The 5524-nt window shown below is 41.9% G+C and overlaps 1 pseudogene; it reads right to left on the bottom strand.

Annotated features, from left to right (window-relative positions):
* Positions 1-376: 376 nt before the first annotated feature.
* On the bottom strand, positions 377-1485 carry LOC149238805 (18S ribosomal RNA; annotated as a pseudogene).
* Positions 1486-5524: the final 4039 nt, after the last annotated feature.

Genomic DNA, 5524 nt, shown 5'->3' on the forward strand with positions numbered 1-5524 from the left:
TTCTGCAATAGATGACAGTTGTCTGTGGTGTGCTTTCCTCCCACTTGGCAGATCACGCACCAACACATCTAAGGGTATAACAAACCTATTATTACCTCAAAATTGCATGGCCGTGAAGGGTAACCTCTGCGTAGCTAGTTAGTAGGATGAGGTCTTGTTCATTATCGGAATTAACCAGAAAAATCGCTCCACCAACTAAGAATGACCATGCACCATCACCCATAGAATCAAGAAAGAGCTCTCAAACTGTCAATCCTTACTATGTCTGCACCTGTTAAGTTTCTCTATGTTGAGTCAAATTAAGCCGTAGGATCCACTCTTGGTGGTGCCCTTCCATCAATTCCTTTAAGTTACAACCTTGCGACCATACTCCCCCCGTAACCAAACACTCTAATTTCTCAGAAGGTGCTGGTGAAGTCCTTAGAGAAACATCCACCAATGACTAGTTGGCATCATTTATGGTTGAGGCTAGGAAAATATCTAATCATCTTTGAGCCCCCAACTTTCATTCTTGATTAATGAAAACATCATTGGAAAATGCTTTCGCAGTGGTCCATCTTTCATAAATCTAAGAACTTCACCTCTGACAATGAAATACGAATGCCCCCGATAGTCCCTATTAATCATTACTCTGGTCGCGAAGGCTAACACAATAGGACTAGACTCCTATCACATTATTCCATGCTAATGTATTAAGAGCATAAGCTTGCTTTGAGCACTCTAATTTTTTCAAAGTAATAGCACCAGAGCCACGACCGACCCAATTAAGGCCAGGAGAACTATGCCGACAAAAGGGACATAAGTTCGGGTGCACACCAAGTAGTTGTACCTACCTTTATGACCCAAGATCCAACTACGAGCTTTTTAAATGCGACAACTTAAATATATGCTATTGGAGCTGGAATTACCGTGGCTGCTAGCACCATACTTTCCCTCTAATGGATACTTGTTAATGGATTTAGATTGTACTCAATCAAATTACTAGACTCAATGATCCCAATATTGTTATTTATTGTCACTACCTCCTCATGTCAGGATTGGGTAATTTGTGCGCTTGCTGCCTTCATTAGATGTGGTAATCGTTTCTCCAGCTCCCTCACCAGAATCGAACCCTAATTCTCTGTCACCCATCACCACCATGGTAGGCCTTTATCCTACCATCAAAAGTTGATAGGGTAGAAATTTGAATGAAGCATTGCTAGCACAAGGGTTGTGTGATCTATCAAGTTATCATGATTCACTGGAGAAGTGGGCAAGCTCGCGCCGACCTTTTATCTAAAAAATGCATCCCTTCCAAAGATTCAAGACTTAGTGCACATATTATCTCTTGAATTACTATGGTTATCTGAGTAGTATGGTACCATCAAAAAAACTATAATTGGTTTAATGAGCCATCCACAGTTTCGCAGTCTTAATTAGTTCATAATTAGACATGCATGGCTTAATCTTTGAGACAATCATATGACTACTGGCAAGATCAACAAGTTAGCACCCTCCCAATTCAAATGAAATTATGGGCACTTTGTTACCAAGAGCCAACCTGAACACCCATCAAGTCAAAGAGATATCAAAATGGCATGTAAAAATATCGTGCCATGCACCTCTTGCATCCCAAGAAGGAAACACACCCAACATGCCAAGGACATGATGAACAAAAGGGTAGACCTTCCAAGTCACAATGTAGCAAGGCCACTTCGAAGTTTGCAACCACACCTCAACCAATAAGAAAACGAACGATCACTCACCCACTCTGTGATGCAGGAAAGTGTTCCCTCTATAGACAGAGGCAACCCCTCTAGCCGTAGAGTGGGTATAGTCACAAACAAGGATAGATCAACAATAGCTTTCCTTAAACAGTCATGGTTAGAGGCCTACCTTAACCGGTGGTCGATGGAGTTCTGTTGTGCTACTCCAGCTTCCACTTCCTTCTCCTAATGAGTGATCAACCTAAAACAATGCAAAGGAAATACAACAAAGCACGTAACTAGAAAACAACAATGATCTATTTACTCACAAAGTCAAGAAGTCATGAGCTATCAAGTAAATTACATACAAGACATAGGAAAACATCATTGATTGTATTAATAATGAAATAAGAGCAAGCTTACAACCAAAGTCTTGATGCCACAAGCCTTCTCAGAGGGATCTAGCCAGCATGTTCCTCAAGCATTCACTCTTTGAAAATGGATCTCCCAACATACAAGTCTCTCTCACTCATACGTTTGACACAAAATTAAGGGCACTTCACAATCTTCCACAAGCTATCAACAATCCCACACTTGTTACACTCACACCAGCTATCTAGCAAACTCACAAACACTAACACAACTAGCCAACTATCAAAAACTAGCAGTGCATAGCAATGGTGAGAGTTTAAATAGGAGAAGGAGTCTCCATCAAATGCGGAAGGGTGAGCTTATCTCCAAGGAAGGTAGCACAAATGACGGAACTGCCACACCATAGGAGGAAAGGCGACACAAACTATGCCAAAAACCAAGTCTGGAGTCATCCAGAAGGCCGACTGTTGGAACAAATTCACCCAATCTAGATCATCGTGGGTGCATAACTAGCTTTATCGCTGACATCGCTAGTGAGAAATGTAGCTAGTCAGATCATCGCCAAAGATCATATGTAACCTCACACTGGAGCATGAAATCGGACCATTTCAGGAATTAGATGTAGTTCCGCACTGATAGCACAGCTGGACTGCTGACGAGTGCCCTTCAGCACGTATATTTAGTCCATAGTCACGATGAGGAAAATAACCTAGGAAAAGTGGGTCATTTGGCAGCACAAGAGAGAATTTGTTCAATATGATCATGTTTGACTTGGACGCATGACACAGTAGAAGGACTAGAGTGAAGTCAGTGACAAATTACTATGTAACAGATGCCCCCTAAAGTATGAAGCTTGAGAGAGTGGGAGGGGTGAAATTCTTTACGAAATTGACTGAGCTGGAACACTATCTAGAAGAACCTACATGCAAGTACAACTGATATCTCTGATAATGAAGTACATGTAGTCTAGGCATGGGCGTAGCCATCTAAAAGACATACAAACTAGGTTTGTGGTATGGACGCAGCCATCCAGCTAATAAGACCATGATAGTGATAAAGGTATGGTCACAACCATCCATGAAGACTCAGGTATGGTCGCAGCCATCCATCAACAAGTCATGTAATCACGAACCAATCCACACTGCCCAAACATGTGTAATTTGAGTTCAGGGTCTTGAACCCAACTGACCATAGTAAGAATTCTAGCATGTGAATAGATGTGTTTGGGTCGAGCATGATATAAATTCACTTAAGTATACATCGTGACTGTTAGGCTTTTTTCCACAATGATGCAAAAAACAATGGCAAACGAGCCAAAAACTCCCAAACCAAAAATAGCCAATCCAACGGATAACATAGGGACTTCCTAGATCAACCTAGGTGACCCAGAAGACTGCTAATTAATCCCCAAACCTCAAAAGAGACCAAATCAAAATCAAAACAAGAGAAAACAAGGGAAGAACATAGGACAGACTCCCCAACAGAGTCGCTAATCATAGGATTTGTGGCCTATCATCCTTTTTTTATTTCCTTCCTTTTCCTTCTGATCGAGGCTACCGAAAGTGATTGGGAGATCGAGGTCCATCGTTGTTGTTTTCCAAGTACCGTTTCTATAGTTCAGGAGGACTCCTAGGTGGCCTCGATGCGGGTGGGGAGGGTTGGGGCTGATTTATAATATAGAGGTTGCATGATTGGTCATTCTCCATCTATTTCACCTCTTTAGAGCATTTGTTCAATATTGCATTCTCCATTTATAACATGTAAAAATATTATGCCTTGCACCTCTTGCATCCCAAGAAGGAAACACACCCAAAATTCCAAGGACATGATGAACAAATGGGTAGACCTTCCAAGTCACAATTCACCAAGGCCAATTCAAATTTTGGAACCACACCTCAACCAATAAGAAAACGAACGATCACTCACCCACTCCCTTAGAAATGCCTCCAAAAATGTCCACGCCCCGCACCGAGGCCACCTAGGAGTCCACCTAGATAGCAGCAACGGTGGACCTCGATCTCCTTATCGCCTGCGCCAGCCCCGATGAAAAGGAAATAAATGGAGAATGACCAATCATGCAACCTCTATATTATAAATCAGCCCCAACCCTCCCCACCCACACCGAGGCCACCTAGGATTCCACTTGGATTGCAACAACAGTACCCAGAAAACAACAACAATGGACCTCAATCTCCCGATCACTTGTGATAGCCTTGATGAGAAGGAAAAGGAAGGAAATAAAAATAGGATGATAGGCCACAAATCCTATCTTGGCGACTCCGCTGGGGAGTCTGTCCTATTTTCTTCCCTTGTTTGCTCTTGTTTTGATTTTGATTTGGTCTCTTTAGAGATTTTGGGATTAATTAGCAGTCTTCTGGGTCACCTGGGTTGATCTAGGAAGTCCCTCTATTATCTGTTGTATTGGCTGTTTTTGATTTGGGAGTTTTTGGCTCGTTTTCCATTGTTTTTTGCATCATCGCGGAAAAAAACCTAACAGTCGCGATGTATATTTAAGTGAATTTCTATCATGCTCGACCCCAGCACATATATTTGCTGCAGTCTGGTGTGCTTAATCTTTGAGACAATCATATGACTACTGGTGGAAGGGTGAGCTTATCTCCAAGGAAGGTAGCACAAATGATGGAACTGCCACACTAGAGGAGGAAAGGCGACAAAAACTAAGCCAACAACAAGGTCTGGAGTCATCCAGAAGGCCGACTGTTGGAACAAATTCACCCAATCTGGATCATCGCGGGTGCATAATGGAGCTTTAGTGCTGACATCACTAGTGAGAAATGTAGCTAGTTAGATCATCGCCAAAGATCATACGTAACCTTGCGCTATAGCATGAAATTGGACCATCACAGGAATTAGATGTACTTCTGCACTGGCAGCACAACTAGACTACTTACGAGTGCCCTTCAGCGCATATATTTATTCCATAGTCACGATGAGGTAAATAACTTAGGAAAAGTGGGTCATTTAGCAGCACAAGAGAGCATTTGTTCAATATGAGCATGTTTGACTTGGACACGTGGCACAGTGGAAGGGCTGGAGTGAAGGCAGTGACAAATTACTGTGTAACATGCTGCCATAGTTAGATTCCTACCTTAACCAATGGTCAATGGAGTTCCATTGCACTGCTCCAGCTTCCGCTTCCTTCTCCTAATGAGTGATCAACCTGAAACAATGCAAAGGAAATACAACAAAGCACGTAACCGGAAAACAACAATAATCTATTTACTCACAAAGTCAAGGAGTCATGAGCTATCAAGTAAATTACATACAAGACATAGGAAAACATCATTGATTGTATTAATAATGAAATAAAAGCAATCTTACAACCAAAGTCTTGACATCACAAGCCTTCTCAGAGGGATCTAGCCAGCATGTTCCTCAAGCATTCACTCTTTGAATATGCATGTCTAATTAATTAGTTCATAATTAGACATGCATGGCTTAATCTT

This window comes from Pinus tabuliformis, chromosome 8 (assembly GCF_031772625.1).
Source record: "Pinus tabuliformis cultivar Carrire ecotype Pingquan chromosome 8, CPIR1, whole genome shotgun sequence".
NCBI classification, from domain to species: Eukaryota; Viridiplantae; Streptophyta; class Pinopsida; order Pinales; family Pinaceae; genus Pinus; species Pinus tabuliformis.